The sequence below is a fragment of the Anser brachyrhynchus genome, assembly GCF_964034855.1.
Source record: "Anser brachyrhynchus genome assembly, chromosome: 4".
Lineage (NCBI taxonomy): Eukaryota > Metazoa > Chordata > Aves > Anseriformes > Anatidae > Anser > Anser brachyrhynchus.
The window spans coordinates 33,615,474-33,635,621 of NC_137698.1; the positions used below are offsets into that span (position 1 = coordinate 33,615,474).

The following is a 20,148-nucleotide window of genomic DNA, read 5'->3' on the forward strand; positions in this document are numbered from 1 at the left end:
CGTTCCAGCACCTACTTTACCTCACCTCTGTAAGGACAGCTATGCTGGCAACTTTTCCTGCCCTACTGAGCAAGAAGGGGGCTGGAGCATGTAGGCAGCAGCTACCCGAAGAAGGCAGGAAGGAAGGGTGGCTCACATCAATGCTTCTCCTCTACCTATGGCAGCAATGGCTCTCCTGTCCTGGCCTTCATCCTCAGGGTGGGAAATCTCAACCTTCCCACACTTCTTGAGATGCCTTAAGCTAGCTCTGCATATGAAAACCTGAAAGCAAGACAGCTCAAGGTAAGCACACTAAAATCATTCATTTTTAAATGTTAACATATACACGTACACAAAAAGATCAACAATTTCTAGTTGAAATCTTCAATGGCAGAGTCAAACGCACTGTTATGCTGAGAGAAGCCCCAACAAGGAATCTTTCAATTTAGTTCATAACAAATCTGAAGAACAATGTCATCCAGCACCCAGGGAAACGCTACCTCCAACATTCATAGCAAAAGGAGTGTATGTTAGCTGTAAGCCATTTTATTTGCTGGGAAAATAATTCCATTTGTATCATGCCAAAGACAACAGAAGGCCACGGGTATTCCTCAAGAAGGCTGGTTCTTTGCCTTCTGAAATGAGAAGTGGCAATGAGAAACTAGTCAGAAAACCATGGAGAGTTGACTGAGTGGGGAGATGCACACTGCAAGCTGCTTTTACAGTCACTGTCATGTATCTTCCCCATGGTTAGATGTAAACTCAATATTCCAGGTCCCAGACCACTTGGTGCCTAAGGAAATAACATTAAATTATGAGTGAGAGCAGGAAGGCTGGGGAAGGGAGCGGAGAAGGGGAATGCCAGTCGCATAGCTTTTACACGAATCCTTGTCAGACCACAGAATAGCTGTGGCACAGGGCAGAATACCTGTTCTTTTATTGTCCTGCTCTAGGTAAGGTGCCTTACTGGGGGTTAGCTATGGGTAAGAAGGAAATTAACAGAACAAATAATATACAACACTGGAGCAGTATTGTTGGTGGGGGAACCCGGTCAACTCTTGTATTCAGCAAGCAGGAGGATTCCCCTCTTCTGCTAGCACAAGCTCCCCCTCCCCAGACAACCCTCGATGGCAGCTATCTAATTAGCAATGCTGGCACTGATGTGGGAGGATGAGCCTGCCTCTGAGTTCAGCTCTGCCCATGGCAGAGGCACGCTTTATTACTAATGCACCACTTTACTGCTGATCATGGAATAGAAATAAAGATTTAATCTGGGTCCACGTGAATGTTTTTGTAACACTTCTTTTCCCTGTCTTGAACATCTCTGCAACTAGGGTACAGTAAGGAAAAACAAAGAATCGCAATGTGATTTAATAGAAGAAAGAGCTTTCCATTGCAGCTATCGTGTTTAGTAGAAACAAAAAAAAACGCTATGCAGGCTCACTGTTGCAGGTCTACACAGAGAGCCTCGCACCTCCAAAAATACACCAAAAATAATAAACAGGAGAGATGTTCAGTAAAGCTACTAACGTAATATTCTAATGCAACTAGGAGGACTACCAACCACATTTTCATTCTCACATAATAAAAACATTAGAATGCCAAAAATACACCTAATATTTTAGTAGCCATAATCAAAAAGGATCAGAGCTCCAAAGTCTACCAGAAGCAGGTATTTACAAATATCTGCACACAAAGGATGTAACTCAAGCAAGCTTAATTCTGGTTTTCTTTCATTCTGGAATTTCTGCTTGCTGAGAATAAAAGTGGTACCTCAGGCCACGGTTCCTGTTCTTTCCCTCTATTTCCATTCACATCCACCCACTTCAGCTCTAGCTGTTTTTCTCCTGTTCCATCATCTTGTTTGCTCTGGCCCTCACATCTCCTTGGTCCTATTTAATCTGAGCTCTGCTTGTCCTCACCCCACCTGCTATCCCTTCTCCCATGCGCCAGCCTCCTTTTCCTCGGCCTCTGCTCCTCCTAAAACCTGCTCCTACTTTCTCTTCGACGTAATCCTTTCTTCTAGTTCCTGCCTCTCCATCCTTGTTCTCCCCCTTCCCAAGGCCCCTCCATGCAACCTCATCCCCTCGCATGCTGGTCATGCCAGCTTTCCTTCAGGCTGCAACATCAAGAGCTCTGAGAAGACAAGGGGAAAATCAGTGCTGGCACCACACGCTGCTGCAATATGAAAGATTAAGCACAGGGAGTGACCGGCTCAGATCCCAGAGCCCTAAGATAAAGCGTGTTCAGTTGAGTGGGCATCAAAAATACCCAAAGGGACAGAAGATGCTGCCTGCAGATGGAATCTTCAGTCTAAAACCAGTGTGCACAAATGTATTCAGGCTTATAGATCCTACCCAAATGTCCAGCCCCCTACCCCCAAAACCTACGGCTAGTCAGAAGACTAAATACCTTTGTGAATCTTTAATTCAGCCATTAGGCTCTGACAAGCCTGCCTGCTGAGCAAGCAAGCTCAGGTTTTCAGAGGCTCACAATTTGACCAAAAATGCAGAGCTTAACACAGCTAATTGTAGACTTGGATGGATGCCCTGACAAATTTCAAGTCTATGCTTGAAAACAGATTAGAGCTTCAAAAACAAAAGAGGTATGCATTTATTTCAATATGGGCAAAATATCTTTACTCCTTAAACTCAGTCTCAGAAATGAACCAACTTACATGAAACTCTTCCACAATGCAGCCTGAGGCAGATGCTTGGCTTGAAGAAGTTCACCCCAAATACTTATAAACTGAAAGTTGTATACAATTTAAAATGGGATCTCTGTAACAAAGCACCAGATTATACCATCTTCATCCATAATTAACACAGGTACACTCAGCTTTCTAATTGATTTTTTTTTTTCTCACATTCTTACCATTACCATAGTTCCTCAATACTCTGCACACAAAAGATGCACTTCACAAATGTTTTCTAGTGACATGTAGGAAAGTGAAGAACAGCTACTGTAATCATTCTGCTTGAAAACTTATCCACTGTCTCAAGCCAGCACTATTTTGCTCTGCCAGGGGAAAATAGGCCAGCCAACCAGGTGTTAAGATCCAATGGGCAGCTTTGCAAGAAGGTACAGAATGTGATTCATATCAAAGGTTCTCCTTTCCTCCTCCCATGTTTCTACAAAATATCTAAAGAGGGTTATTTAGATGACTCTTTCACCAAGACCAACCTGATAAAGATGTCTGTATGTAGGTAAATGTTGCAAGACACCTGAAACAGAAAGGAATTGCACGAGGGTATGGTTTCTTCTTGTCCAATGTTCCCATGACTGCTCACTGTGTGGACTCCTGGCTCCCCACTGATGTTTGTATGACTTAATGGTGCTCAAAACAGTGCAGGACTGCCTTCTGTATTTCAAAATAGAAACTGATTATTTTAAGTCTGTCTCGTGAGGGACTGGCTCCGGAGAAAAGTTGTAAAAATAAATAAATTTAAAAAGCCATCTGTGTATGTCACATACTGAGCTTTACCACCCAGGACTTCACAGATCAAGAATTCTGTATCATAGAATCCTAACCTTCATTAAGGTTGGAAAAGACCTCCAAGATCACCTGGTCCAACCGTCCCCCTACCACCAATGTCACCCACTAAACCATGTCCCTAAGCACCATGTCCAACCTTTCCTTGAACACCCCCAGGGACAGTGATTCCACCACCTCTGTGGGCAACCTGTTCCAATGCCTGACTGCTCTTTCTGAGAAGAAACGTCTCCTCATTTCCAACCTAAACCTCCCCTGGTGCAACTTAAGGCCATTACCTCTTGTCCTAGAGGACAAGAACTACTGGAGTTATGAGGTTTTTCACCAAAAAAGTGCATTTGACAAAACTTCTTTGATGAAAAAGACATGTTATACCAACCCAAAATTTCCATTAATGTTTCTTTTAATGTTAAAAAAAAAAAAAAAAGGTAAGTATTAAACCTATCTTAGATTTCTCTGCAAACAAACGAAAATGAGCTGGCAGGTCTGCTGCTGCTTCCAACCAGGCCTCCAGGACCTTCATATTATTATTTATTATTATTATTAACAGTGATTTTCACCCGACTATCAGTCAAACCTGCTGTGACAGGCAAAGCAAAACTGCCACACAACTTTTTGCTGATGGGCTCTGCCAGACATTCTCAAGAACAATATCTGAATATTTTTAAGGCTGTTACAACCTGGCCTGTATTCTTCCCCTTCAAAAATGTCAGCATAAATCTCAAAAATCATGATTCAACTCGTGAAAAATAGCGATGGCTTTACCAGCACAGAAAAGATACTTAAAAATGGTTCCTATAGATCAACATATCCATCAGAATGGGTCATCTGAACCTATTCACAACTTTGTTGGGAGGGATTTCGTAAACTGTAGTAGTCTAAATCTGAACAAAACTGACCAAAGAGACCTCATTGTCTTTCTGAGATAGTCTCTGTTCAGGCAATATGGGATATTTCAGCCACCCCTACAGTTCTGTGAAGATTATGAAGGTTCTGTGAAAGTAGCGCAAATAGAAAAATAAATGAATAAAACATTGCCAGCAACATGGAATTCTCTTTACTCAAACTTCCCTTAGTCAAACTTTTTAAAAATAGGTTATAAAGTCTGCTAATTATAGAGCACTGAACCTCATTCAGTCAATCACGGCACTGGATCCACTTAGAATAAACACTACTGATAAATGTACAATATTCTTCTTAATACCGTTTAGCTCCTTATACAAGCCAAAGCATGAGGAAGGTGCTTGATGCTGATCTATGCAGAATAGTCATGTTTAAAGGAGCCACTGTCAATATTTCACATTGTTGGATGAAGCGTAACGAACACTAATGAAGAGCTTTGTCATGGTCTTCTAAAGAAGAAGTCTAATTGCCTGGGAATCCTGACACCGAACACATTAGCTCATTCAAATCTCGTTTCCCAGTCCTTCACCTCCAACTACCCATCTTTGATCCAAGTCAGAAAAGTTAATCTGTTTTTTCCTCTATCAAGTATACCACTATACTCTCAGGCATCTGTCACATGAATCCAGACTCTCCAGACACTCCCAAATACACATCCAGAAAAGGCAAAGCAAAACAGACACCATGTAGTAACAGACTTCTAAAATACTGCAAGGAAACGGTAAAAAGAACATACTTATTATTTGTTCAACACAATAACTTTATATCAAATTATCAGTGTTCTCGCATTCTAGAATACAGTTTATACATGCTGCTGTGATGCACATCATCCTCTTCTCTTTAGAAAGCTCCAAGGAAACACACTTGTTGATTCACACCAAAGTGAAACATTATTAAATAAAACTAGTATTAATTAAGTGTGTGAATGTGCAACAAAAAAACAAGTAAAGCAAATCCCCAAAGCATCTTATTTTTGCATCTGTATTTTTTGCTGAGATGATTCAAAATGCATCCCAGTTACAAGAGATCTCACAGCACAGCTATTACACTTGTGCAGGGATGCCATTCTAATTAGGTAATAAAATCTACAGACTAGTAAGAATTTAATTCTCAGTATTTGGTATCGCACAAAGACTTTAAAATAGCTTTTTATGATATTTGAATGAGATGAACAGAATAACCCCAATAAATATACAAAAGGGGTTTCTCTTAGTAGCTCTGTCCTACTTTTAAAGCTTTTACTGTAATAGCAACGCTATTCTCTGCCTCCCCTGTAGCAGATTGCACAGTTTTCTTCCGTCTTTGTAGCATGGCTAATAAGTTCTGGGTTTGAGCAGCTTAGACCTCAGGCTACTAGTATGTTGAAATCAATTATGCAAAGCCCATTCATTTTGATACAATGTACTAAACTGCTGCTGTCACCGCAATAGAATGGCTGCTCAGATTGGTTTCTTGGATTTTTTCCCCCCTTCTTTTTTTATCATTACAATGTCTTCATCCATTGCCAAAGTTGGCATTCTTCTTCAAATATACTGCCTCCTACCTAGGATGCAATGCCCACTTCAGGATTAAGCAAAACCAACTTGAAATTCCAGTAGCAATGAAAGCTGAAAACATGAGTTGTAGCTATAGCATGATTTGTACGTGCGGAGATTAAGAACCCAATTCAGTCATTATAACAAATCACAAATTTGGTTACCAATGACAATTCCAAGATGAATTTTCTAAAAGCTTAAGAGCTGCACATATTAAGAAGCCCTTCTCCAACTTTTGTTGGAGATAGACAATGTGTGTGTTAATGAATACTATGATATAATTATTTGCTTATAAATTTAGGATGCTGGTGTACACACCATCCACTTTCTTTGATAATTTGAAGTATCTGGTTTTCAGAGGACTGAATAGTCCTGAAACTCTTTTATTTTGTATCTGGCCTCACATTTATTACAATTGGAAGTGGCAATTAGCTACCTCAGAGTTGTTACCAAATGTAAATTTACTTTTTATCATATATATTCACCCATTTCAACGGCAATCAATTCTCATATGAAATTATTATGTTTCGTAAGAGAACAAGGAACAACAGTAGAAAAAAGATTATTAAAACATATTGAAAAGATGGTGTGACTATATATGTGCTCTAGATGTGTAAATACGCCTCAAGACACCTGAAGCAATCCATTAATCCATAGGCACTGAAAGCACTGAAATGGGTGGACTTCTCAAGGAGCTTTCCAATTTTAACAGTGGCAGGAAAGCTTAGTCTTAAAAAAAATAATAATAATAAAATTTAAAAAGGAATATTTCTCTGTATATTTAGTATGCTGAGTCAGCTCAGCAAAGGGTCAGACAGGAAACAGAAAGGAGGAGGGAGCAGGACTAACCCTTTTGGCAGAAGCAAGCCATTTCATTGGCACAGCCGGCTCATCCAGCCTCACATACCACCTTCCTAAAGAACGTGAAAAACAACATGTAAATGTAGTAATGCCACCGAGAATCCTGAACTTCCCACATGCAATTCAACAACAGCACATCTTACTCAGAAAATAACAGCCCTTAAAGCTGTATTTGAGCCCATAAATGAAGTAAAAAGTTACTAGCAAAGGAATCACAAGTGGCTCACATGTTGCCAGGGAGATAAATTCAGAAAGAAAGAGGAAACAATGCTTCAGTCTACAAATGTGAGGTACTACTCCAGAAGGAGGGGCCTAACTTTTCAGCTTGCGGAGCCCAAGCCTGTACAAAAAGACCCAAAATAAAGGACACACAAGAACGCCTGAGAAGGGCTGCAGAAAACAAAGTATAAATACTTCACCAGAAAACTGAGAGTGTATTTCTAGGCACATTATTTCTGACAGCAAAACCAACTTAAAAAGAATCTGACTTCCCTCACGCGCAGTTGCTCCTTCCCCTCTCCGTGCACAGGTGCCGACGCAACAATTAGAGGTATGACTGGAAGGCATATCACACAAATGTCCCAGATTAGAAAAGACAAAACCCCTTCTAATTAGACTCAATAACTGTGACATAAATACTTTCCAACAGTAAGAATGATGCAGCACTTGAATACAGAATAGGAAAATGACCGAACCAAGTCATGCCTCCCCTAATGAAAGGCTGTAAAGTTATAGAGCAATTTCTCTCACATACAGGCCCGAGTCACAGACCCTGTATCTATGCATGCCTCCTGGACAGATGATGATGCAGCCTGATAATTCGGAGCCTAACCTACCCATTCACAGGAGTACTTGAGAATTGCCAAACAGAAAACAGGCAAGCAATGTGTAGAAGAAACACTCGGTGAACAGTCACACCTTTAGGTTGGACGCTCTCAGTTACACACAATACTCAAACTTTTGCAAAGTTTGGGAGATCAGGAAGGTGCAAAAGGCCACAGGAGAGCTATGTCCGCCGTAAACGTCGCAGGAATGTAAATGCTCTTCAATGTTAACGCTGCTGGCGCTGGCAGAATGCTCATTTTCTGCTCTGCTTCTGTGGGACTGGCTTACTCGCGCCTGCAAAACTGGTGCCTTCCCCATCTCCCAGCCTCCCCCAAACCCTTTCAATTCAATCTCAAACTGCAATGATCATTAAAAACAATGAGCATGTCTGGTGCAAGTAAACGTGCCTAGACTATCGACTATTCATTAAGTACCTGGCACTGGATCCATAATATGGGATTCTGACATGGAAAGAAAAGCTTTAGAGCTCATTGAAAAGTATGAGCTTTACATATAAAGGAGTTTAAAGGTGCATCTTTGTCTGACAAATAAGAGGAGGCTAAGTCCTTCGTGATGATGTTGATAGTTTCACCCCCTGTATCTTCTATCCTATTTAGATACCACCTTTTCAAAATCACAGATAAATTAAGTCAACTTTAGCTAATGTGGTAATGATTTGTAGTGAGTGGCAGAAATTCCCCTGTAATTATGCATGAATTGATGTGTGATTTCCTAATGAGCTTAAGTGAAGAAATCATCATTTTGTGATAAATGCTTTATTTCTTAAAATGCTAGTAACACATTTCTAATAAATTTAATCAAGCTACTCGCACTCATGTAACATTTACAATTATTAAGTGTGCAGTCTTTTACACTGCCTTATAGCTTTGGCTGATAGCTGTGTGTTCAAGTTTCACGTTTCACAAACACACTTAGAACAACCATTATGTTATTTTTCTTCACAACTATCAATTACTTTATTCTGAAGCTAATTTACATTCTGTAGGAGTTCTGTGCCCCAAAGGCAAAATTCTTCTGCCCTTTTACGTATGAGTGTATATATCAGGAAATGAAATGGAGTTTTTCTACCTTTCAGGACACACGTTGTCCTTCAGGATGTCATGTGAGGGAAAGTGAAGTCTCACTACAGAAAGCTCGCTACAGGACTCCCATCTTAGGAGTTCCCAGAGTACAACCGCTTCATCTCTCTGAAACGTCCTTTATCTGTCACCCTTAGCCCTCCCAGCTCTCCTGGCAGACAAACAGTACAACATTAAACTTGGTAGTAGAGCTGAACTGCTGTAGGAGCAGGGGAGGTAGAAAGCTTTCTAAAATGATCTAAAGGCATGATCTATAGTCTCTTTGCTAAGAATTTTAGCTCAGGTCTTTTGTTCTATAGAAAGCAGCTGTAGGAAATGGATGACCTAGGAAAGTCACAGACCTAGGGACTTCTGTGAGGTGCTCCATCCTTACAGACTGGAAATTAAATGTTTCTGACACACACTTCTGCACATTCAGATGCTGGAATTTAGGTATTCCAAGTGTACCATGTGGGTTGTCACCTTCCTAAAAGAAGGTCTGCCTAACCAAGGGAAGTCTCCACCTCTGTTATGCTTCCTCACACTTAGCAACAATCCCTTCTTAAAGCTTCAGAAGAAAAAGTTAAGAGAGGAAACCTTAATATTCCACTTGATTCCATTTGACTCCTCACTACAGATAAAATTCTCATATAAAAAATATTAAGATGGCAAAGCTGGCCAGTTTTAAATGCAGGATCAGTGTTAAATGGTACCAGCAGGAAATCTCAAATACCATGAATACTTACACAGTGCTGTCCCTAGGGCTAGAAAATCTCGTTCAAAGAACTACACATCAGCACCTCAAAATACAAGAAAAGATCTTACATGTATCAAATACATATAAAAGTCGATTTCGATGTGAGGGTGGACTGGAGTCATTGAAATTCAAGTTAACATGAAGAATATAGTCTAAAGATAAACCTGTTCTGCCGTCTCAAGAAGAGAAAAGAGAGAGGCTTGGATTGACTACTTGAGCACCTGAGTTCCCCGGAACATATTGTTAATGCATAATTATCACTGAATACATTGATTTTGGTTTGAACTTAGTAACTTTTCAGTGAACCCAAGTTCCAATGATCTACATTCAAAAGGATTTTATCGCATGCTCAATTCCCCTTGGATACCTAGAAGAATTGTAGCACACGTATATCTTAGCAAATCTTTCTTTTAAGAGCCTCTATATTAGAGCAGTTAATAAATCCATCTAGATGATACTCTTCCTTCCTATCTTCCCACCTGTTCCCACATGAGGTCAAAAAGGTGAGTGACAGTGACAAGCTGAAATTCTCTTTCTTGAACAGGTATTCTTTCCTCACCCTCACAGGCATTCTTCAAGGTTTTTTTCCCCCACTTTGGTCTAAAGTTGAATCACAACACAAGTCAGAATAATGCTTCAGATTCCTCTGTCCTGCCAACTCATTCTTGCCAAGTTCTATCCTCCCACGGCCAGAATATGTTTCACAGCCTAATTCAGACCATTTAATCTTCCTCCTTCAAATATCCAAACCCCTCCTCATCCAAGTTACATTCCCTGCGGGTGTATTTGTTAAAGCTTTTATGCTACAATTAATAAAAATGCCAAAGATTAAAACAAAATGGAACAAAAAATGGTGATCATGCAGGCATAGATTTTCGAAGAAGGAAGATACTGAACTGCCACTGGATTCCAACAAGAGCTGGGCTTCTGTTCAGTTTCCATGCTTCTGAATATCATAGGTCTATTATGTCAAAGAGAAGATAGATGACTACTACATTTTTTCAAAACCTGTTTTCTCCATCTTTCCCATACTTTATAGTTCCCTGAAATCTTTATCATTTAGGTTTGCACTATTAGAAAGTGGATTAAATATACACAACAATGCTTCTAACATGGCTCTTCAGCTAACAGGTTAGTAATTGGCAGTGACTTAACACCTGAATGCTCAGGCTCCAAGTACACCAAACATCTCCCAACTTCCTTCACTTTAAGACTCACAGCATAGCTTCCTTAATTCCAGTGTCTGCTTACAATGAAACACTAGCTTTTGGTATAAGATTTAACAAAGCTTCAACTTATTGAACCTCAAATGTCAAAATTTGCATTATTTTCCTGCAGCTGTGTGTGTTATTCTAACTGGTTCACACTTAAATGTTATTAAAAAAGCCCATCAAAAAAGCAACCAATATATACACTATTCTATTAAAAGTGGTTCAAAATCTCACTTTTCTGTTGTAAAATTCTCGTGAATAAAGTTGCATATATTTTTCCTTCCACTGAAATGTTTATTTAATTTGCAGAAATAAGTACTGCCTTTATAAGTAGGTAAAGGACAGGACACTGCAATTTGCTTTTTCAAGAAAGTACATTAAACACTCAATATTTCTCACTTCAAGTAAAAACTATCCTTAAACCTTTTGTTATACACCCTAAACCAGAAGCTCCCTCTTAAAAAGTGTTTCATTTCTCTCTTCAAAAAGATCCTGTATTTAGAACTGTTTATATAACATTTTTCTTCATCAGTGTTTATTTTACATGGGTCCAGAGGTAGCATTTCTCCAATCCCGTATCTTTTATATGGCATCAGCTATGACATTAGTGACCATTCTATATTTCAGTGTAAAAAAGATTAAAAATGGAAAAATACCATAAACTCCTCAGAAGATCATACTATTTGCACTGTGGTCTCTCAGTCTAAACTCTCATCCTCTGGTACGATGAAATATAGGTAAAACGGAAACACGGTGTTCATTTGATCAAGACCTCAGACCAATTCATCAATAATATCTTATAATTTTTTCTGGCCATCTACATTTTCTGAATGTTATCTGCACTTTCCACTGAGTTGTAAAAGTAACGAAAAAGATATGTTCTATTTTTACGTTCTCCCTGAAATACAACATAGTCAAACTTAACCATAACATCACCAAAACACAGAAAAATGCACAATCACACTATTTTTAGAGAAAGACCACTGAGTTACACTTTTTCGTGAACATAGTTTTGCGAAATGAAAACAAGGTATGTTGGTCCTCCTCCATATAAATATACTGTATTCTAAACTGATACACTTACACAATCTGCCAGGCAGTGTGAGACAGTCCTTTATATTGTTTATTGTTTACCTAATCACAGAGACCAACTAATTTTGAAACAGTATTGTTTATGGTGGCCAGGAGACACTAACAATAATACACGTTTCACTCAAGCAAAATTCTTCTTCGGCAGTTTTGCCAAAATCAGAAGACCAGCTCTAGGAGGACTGCAGCTATGAAGTGATTTTTGACTGACTGGCATGCAGCCTACCTGTGGTGATCACCCATAGGAGCAGGTATAAACCAGTGACAACACATCATACATTTACCCTTTACAGCTACGGGTAAGGAAAGTGTTTCGGCATATGCCTACATCAAATAAATTCTCAAATACCTTTCAGAACAGGGACCTCTGTCATCGGCTGTATTATCTGTAACAGCACATTCACTTTCAACTGTAAAAGAGGAAAAATAGATTCATACTAAAATACTACAGCAGGATGTACAACTTAGAAGTATAAATGTTTTAATATGTTAGCAATACCTGTAGCACTGAGAATTTTTATTGTAACTAATAAATGTCACCTTATGCTGGACCATATTGCCATCAACAAAAAACACGTAATGCGTGGTATGGACAGAAAACAGGCATAGGTAAGACAAGCCCCAGAACAGTTTCCAAGAGGAAGCAGAGATTCTTTGGATGAGTTACTGGAGACTTTGTATGAGTCATCTTGAGAAGTTAGCAATATTAAGTGAATAGTAAATAGTATACTTTACCTAAAAAATCACAATTGCATTGTGGCATTTGCCAGTATATGATGTGTAGTTATTGGAACACATTGAAGATTAATGAGCACACTGAAATGTACCCACACCCCCTGATTCAGTGCCACTTGGAGTCAAAATTATGGCATTAACTCACAGGCTCTGCATCCCAGGAACCAGTAAGCTGTGCCAAAGAATCCTTGTTAAGTTATAATTACAAGATTTCTGTTTTGCCAACCTCTTCAGGGGCAGATGCATGTGATCTCAAGATGCCAGCTCTTTAGTATTAGATGGAAGCAGGCAAGATCATTAATTAAAACTAGCTAAATAATGAAAAAATTCAAATATTTTCTGTAAACTGCTCTTATTTTCCAGTGCACCATAGCTACAGTCTTCCCTACGCAAGCCTATGTGGTTTTGTAATTAACGTTTTATAGAAAAAGGAGAATATATTTCTAAGGAAATATACCTTGGTATAAAACAAAACAAAAAAAAAATGAAGCAGAGATATATCAGAGTACGTGCAGTCCAGCATCAGATGAAATGTGATTTAGCTAGTTTTTTAAATTTATTCCTGTTTTTGCCACATTACTTCCCTTTATAGGATTCTATGAAGTTTTAAATCAATTCAGAATTATAAAGGGAATAACCTCCTTGCCTTATACTGTAGCAGAAAGAAGGCAGACTGCAGTAACTTCCATTTTCTTACATACAATAAAACCCTCGAGACATTCTTATTAATAATCACTGACAGATGTGAAGAAAAAAAATAAAATAAAGACGTAAGTAAAGTTTTAGGAAGACAGGAAACCTATCAGTTGTGGAATTCATCTGGGTATGACACAGGTTGCTGCAGACATAAAGCCATCGAAAGTCCTTGCTTCAGGGTTCTGGATATAAAATATTCATGGTGTATAATTTTGCATAATTTGTTTAGCTACTGAAGCATAATTTAGTTCCTTGGTGCACAGATACAGAGAAAAGACTGAAGGAAAATACTTTGGAAAGTATTTTCCAAATCCGAAAGGTTTTTTACTACTGGATATGGTATGCACAACTACACGATCCAGTCTTTAGATATTAAACAGATAGGTATAGATATCAGTACCAAAGCATCTTTAATGTGTTTGCTGTCAGGCTCTCATGCTTTTGCTTATTTGCTGAAAATATTGATTTCCCTCCAGCCACGTGCTGTACTCTCAGAAATACATCTGAGTTGGGCATAGTCGAGCTCCACATTCGGAAAGCATCTTGTGCTGCATTCACCAGCTCTAGGGTAGTTTGTACTTGCTTGAACACTCTCTTTTGGAGAGGATGTTTAAAGCTTTTGGCATTTTGTCCTGATTTCCCTTACACTGAAATAAATCTCATCTAAAATGAATTCAGCGAGTTCAGAACACAAAGCCTAGAACACACACACTACCCTAGATTTGCAAAATCAAACCCAAACTAGTGTTGCCCATGACAAAACCACATCCTTTTTCTGAAGTTCACTCTGCACCAAAGTCTCACAGACTACATTCAAAAGAAGGCAAAACAAGAACAAGTGCTCATTCCTTTTTAAAACCACTTAAATGCTTTCACGCTTTTACTCGGTTGCATAATAAAAATGATTGCAACATAGCTTCAAAAGGAAAGGCCAAGACTTCAAGAGCTCACACTTACAAATATAAGAGAGAGGGAACTGGAAGAGTGGCAAGAAGACAATAAGAGTGCTAACCGGTAAGCTACATGATAATTTTTCTTTTACTAAATGTGTGTGCTATACTTACAGTCTGTGACCTGATTTTTTAAAATTTAACAATATGGATATTTATTAGAATAGATGATTAAAAAGAGCCACTTTTTTTTTCATATACAGAGACTCACTGACAGTAACACTGTGAGTCAAACTTTGTTAATTGTTCTTCCAACTCTCATACACATGCAATATCTTGGAAACATCTAACTACACATGACATAAAGATATACAGGTATCAGGAGGAATTGTAATATAAATATTTTGGATGAACATTTTTCCTTTTTTTTTTTCTAATTTGTTGTTAAATTATGTTTACAACCATCCATAAATCAAAGTCAACTTTATGCTTTTGAATAACCACTGCAACTCATATTCCAAACACATTTCACAGGGAGTTTGGCCCAAGCAAGAGCTTTTTTACCACTACCAAATATGATATGGAAATAAAAATACAAACATTAACATATATTGCATCTTAGGGAAGAAGTCTCAAAAATTAATAAGGGAGTTAGGCTCTCCATTTCCCTCAAAAAGTTGACCCAAATGAGTATTTAGCTACATCAGGCACTTTTCAGATATCCTATCTTAGTCCTTACAAAACTTACATAGAGAAAGATGTATACATAGATGTATGTATTGGTCTGCTCTTTCACTTTAGCTACTGAAGCCACAGGGAGCTGATCACTCCCAGTTAACAGAGCCCATCATTAGAAAAAAAAAATGGATGAAAATTGTCATGAAATACAGGCTACACAAACCTGATTTTCAGAGATATTTTCTTGAATTCTGACATCTTTTTATATGGGAAATGGCTTCTGTATGTTTCTTTACAATCTAGATTTCCTCAAGTAAAACCACCAATTTTAGTCCATTATGCCCATTTAATTTTGTTTTAAGTAGCTTCAATATAAGTAGTAGGCCATAATCTGAAAGGCCTCATAAGACGAAAATATTTCCAATAATTGAAAGGTTTTATGACCCTACTGCTCTGAATGGATCTGTAAAGGAGGAAACCACATATTTAGCTCAAGCCCAAATGAGTTTGTGACCCGCTATAGCTAGAGGGAACGTAATCCTCTTGTGCAAAATTACTTTCCTATTATTTTTTTAATTCAACAAGTATGCAAAACAGAAAAGGAGGGAAGATAGAGAGCAAACACGCCAGAGAAATTACTGGTCTTTGAAAAACTGCAAATTTCCTTCAGTCACTAACCCAGCAGATCAGACTTGAGCATTTCAAAGAAAAGTGCCTGTCAGTCCTGCCTTTGAATCTCAAGAAGCTCTGGGAGCAAGAACTACCTGAGCTTGGCCAACCAGCAGCAGCATACGTAGCGCCTGCTTTTACCATCTGCTTGAGAAAGAACACAGAGTGAGAGTATATAACATAGCAGTTATTTAAAGCCCTTTGGAAAATCAAGTCACTGCTGCTGAGTGTTTCTATACCTCAGGCTATATGAAGACAAGTTAAGTGCTGATTCGGAACCCTACCATTTTGTTTTATTTCACTACAATGGGCAGGCTGGGAGTTGCCCAAGACAACGAACGTAGCCATAACCCTTCTTCATGGTAAACATATAATTTCCCCAGTGATCCAGTAAGCAATAACAAAAAGTTATGTGTAGTACATATAGTGTTTATATTCCCCTGGGTTTAATATGGCTCACAGTAAAATTGATTTTCTGGAATCTTGCAATAAACCTCATCAAAGTAAATGAAACCCACGCTGGCTTTTTATAAAGTGATTGGATTCAGGGTGATAAATTAACCCTCACCGTCAGAGAGACTCCCAGTAATGCACTTGCTCGATTAAACTCCTCCAGACTCTGTTTAGATTTTAATTTTCTATAGGACTTATTTAACTATCTCAAACCTTCCAACCTAATGCTTGTAGAAGGGATAGCAGCTGAAAACTACACTTTTTCTTTTCAGACTAAACAGATCAACCAGATTTATATGTGACGAGTGACTGCTTGACACTATTCTCTAACCTCCATAAAAAAAGCCACTGATAGTTATTCATATCCCGTGGGAGTGAAGAGGAGGAAAAGAATGAGCTTCTGCTTACTAAGAGTTCCTAATCAAACACCAGGAGCGGAGGACGGAGTAATTCCAAATTATTTCACATGTGAAATCAGAATTTGTAAGAGATGCAACAGCAAAATCCAATGGATAGCCTGTGTAGTAAAGTAGTACTTCCCTGGCTCACAACAAGCTCTCCTGCACTATCCATTCCTAGCACATGCTTCTCACCTGAAATGACTACCTACACTTGCCAAGGTAGATTTTTCCTAATTCTTTGCTAGTCTTTGAACATTCCAGTTTTGCCACCACACTCAACCCCTGTTTCAGCAGGAGGCAAGATGTATTTTAAAAAAATAAATTCAAAGTGACCTTCCCTAACATTCCTCAACAGCCTCTGGTGACTGTCAAGGAAAAAAAAATGATGATGTCTATTCACAGCTACCGTGCAATATATATGAAAACTATTTTTGTTGCCATATTTACTCCTGGTTAAATGAAAAAATTATTCATTTAACCAGGAGTAAAACCTCTGAGATTTTTTTTCTCGTTTCCCAGTCTGTCTAGGGAAAACAGGCTGCAGTAAACAATCATGCCCTATTTTATTCCTACTTAAATGAATTATCATAATAATAATTACTAGCAAAAACATCTGGTTTCTGCTCAGCACAGACGGCAAATTCTTTGACACATTGCTTGCATTTCCCCTTCTTCTTAGTCTCCAGGCTGAGGGTCTCAGGCTTTTTTTAGACCAACCCCACATGCCAACCCCACAGCATGCCTGATGGTACAGATTTATGGAGAGACTGCTGATGACCATAAAACGTTTCCTATGCTTTTTTCTGCCGCCAGAAAATTATGCCTTTGTAATAATATATTTTCTTTAGAGCGTTTCCCTGCTTTTTATTCAGATGACATTTGCATGTAAACAACTTCTTGCTGTTTTTCTTCACTCCTAAACAACTGCCTAGGAAAGTAATGTTCCCTTTGACATCGTATCAGACAGTTATGGCAGAATGTTCCTAAGGCTCCTATTTAAGATTTTGATTTAGAAAATGGGACTATCCAACAGAAATGATTTAACAAATTAATATTTCCATTGAAACAGAAGATTAGTATTTTGTGACAAAAAGAAAGAAGAATTAGAAATCAACTCGTCACGTGAGACTTTAAACAGTACTGATATTTAGGTCCACAAGCAGTATCACCTTTTGCATTCCCATAATGCCTTCTATCAGAGGAACTTAGCATCACACTAGAGGCTGCTTGAGTTGCTTCAGCTCTACTGAACAATGCTGGTATGGAAAGGAGGGCTCAAATCCAGCAGCAGCCATGGTCCAAGTAGCCCACAAGCAGGAAATAGTTGAGGCTGGGGAGGGGACCGCAGGAACGTGAGAACCGCTCACTGTCACGATCTCTGCAGGTTTTTCATTAAGGTGCAAAGGGAGGTGAGACCCTTTCCCCCTTGGGGGAATCTCAGTAGGCTTTAAGGGGTGATATGTATGAAAAAGCCTAGTCAGGACCCAAAAAAAGGTTAGGAAACCGCCAGGCAAGTAAGAGCAAGTATGAAAACATAAGTCTCACGACTTTGGGGAGCATCTCCGGCCCCCAGCGCTTCGTAAAGTTCTCAGAAGGGAGCAGGGTACTCTTGTGAGGGGGCTGGCATTTGCTTTTACAGCAGGGCTGCGGCCCAGGTTGTCATGAACAAACCTTGCATGCAGCACAGCCTCTTACCGAAGTGTCTGCCTGGCGATCTCCAGTATTTCACCTTCACTTAACTGAGCAGAGCAGAGCTGGTGGGCAGGCTCCCCACTGCCCACCTTTGGCCCTGCTGTTGCACACAGCAACGGGGAGGTCAAGCAGATGACTTTGCCCCTAGTGTGTTACGAGACCCTCACCCTTGCTCATAGCTGTCTCAAGGCTGTTCTGCATTAAATAACACGTCTGTATTGGTGGATAGAGCCTGCCAGCTCCAGAGAAGCCCTGAGCTCCCTCAGTACTCTGAGGGTACTTCAAGGTGCTGAGGTAGGACAAGGGTACCTCGGGTCACCCCAGCCTCACTCACCTGCCAGAGTGACTCCAATGTCACAAGTACAAAGGAGAATTGCCAGAGGTTGGCTTGCAAACAGCTTGTTTATATCAAGCAATTCTGGACCCCAAAGTGTTTTAATAGGTAAATAAATATTGGTCTCATTTTATAAACGGAAACCAGAAGCACTGAGAATTTCAGTAAGACATAGGGAGCCTCACAGGATTCTAGGCCAGGAACAGAGCTCAGGGATCTGAACTTTGCTGTCTGACCAACCCGCAATGGTTCTCTTTACATCTTTAGATAAATGTACATTAACCCAGGCTGTTGGGCTGCTGGCTTCTCTTGCTGACAGAAACACTGGTTTTGGGCTCGCAGCAATCTAAGCTAGAAGAAAACTTGCCCCACAGTCAGTGTGGTGTCACTCCCAGAATACAGCTTAGCTGTATACCCACTGATATATCACTGATATACTGATATGTCATGATATACCAGTATCATCTGGTTTATGTCCCTGTTTCACCCTTCTTTCACCTGAATTTCAGTTTATCTCAACTGCACATGGTATGTAAGATTTCCAAGTTAATCATTACAAGCTCAGGTACATAAAATCAATGTTACATGAAAGAAGCAATTAAAAACAAACATGCATTCACTTAGTGATAAAAAATCTATTCTAACACAAGGGTTAATATAATTAAATGCTTTCAAAAAATGACTATAAATCTCATCGCAACATTTTACTTTCCTTATATCTTCTTTATAAGTTCTTTATTAAGTCCCAAAGTTATTTCCTCGTCACTTTTTCAAGGTTTATAACGTTGAAAAGTTATCTTCAGCCTGCCAGTAAACATTTAAGAAAAAGAACTAAAAATGCTCCAAACAAACCACAAAATAGTACCAGAATTCTGCTGCTTAAGAACACTTTTAGACACATAAATGAAATATGAGAAAACTCTTCTCTATTATTTCTACCACTGCATATAACATAGAAAATATTTACAGCTTACAATGTGTGATCAAGAAAATAAGTTCTTGCAACTTTGCATTTGATGAGAATGAATCTAGAATGAATCTAGAGCACCACCCAGACTCCTCAGTAGTAGCTGATCATTAAAGTAGGTTTGCATTAATAGGATTTTTCTATAAAATATGATAAGAGTATGAAAATTGTAATTTTTGATCTATGATTAATTTGATTATATGCTGTCCTGAGACTCTAATCTACAGGCCATACTCATAGAAATAACCTCATGAAATCAACTATTTATTTGAGTGAAGGCTGCAGTAGGAAATGATCTGTTCTAAGAAGGAATTGGAAAAACAAAGGAAATATAATCTGCGTGATCCTAAAAGAGGAATTAATAAGAGCCAAACAGAAAGTTCAGGAGGGAAACAACTAAGGACTAATACTTGCCAAGACCTACCTCAGGCTGCCTCTGCTTTCCAAAGGAAATAAAACAAAGAAAAGCAAGACAAACAAAAAACCCACATATTTTTTCATTGCTGAAGGAAATGAGGAAAGGCAATTCTCTACTATGAGGTCTCCCCAGTATCCATGCAACAAAAGCAAAAACAACCAAACAGAAAGTTCTTCTGGGTATGCATAGGCTGAAATTACAATATTTACAGCTATATTTCCTGCACTCTTCTACACTCTTACACACCTTTTGACAGGATTGCAGGGACTGCTATGGTAAAAACTAGGATCCAGGTGAATCACAGCTTCTGCGAGAGCTGGAGCCAGCCGCAGGTTCAGTGTGGTATGGCAGCGGACCTTTCATCTCTAGAAAGCACGCAATACAACACTGATACTAAGAAGTCTGCTAAGACCTTCACTGTCTTGCTCCAATCTCACAATAAAGTCATATCCAAATGGTAGACATAAATACCTAATACAACAG

General features: G+C 39.0%; 1 long non-coding RNA gene across 1 annotated transcript in view; it reads right to left on the reverse strand.

Moving 5' to 3' along the window:
* LOC308194066 overlaps nt 1-19,901 on the reverse strand; it is a 57,485-nt gene extending 37,584 nt beyond the window's left edge. The window contains exons 1-2 of the long non-coding RNA XR_013950224.1: nt 19,672-19,901; nt 12,082-12,142 (exon numbers count right to left, since the gene is read on the reverse strand). This is a non-coding gene — a long non-coding RNA (uncharacterized lncRNA). The remainder of the gene's footprint in view (nt 1-12,081; nt 12,143-19,671) is intronic.
* Between the last annotated feature and the right edge of the window lie 247 nt (nt 19,902-20,148).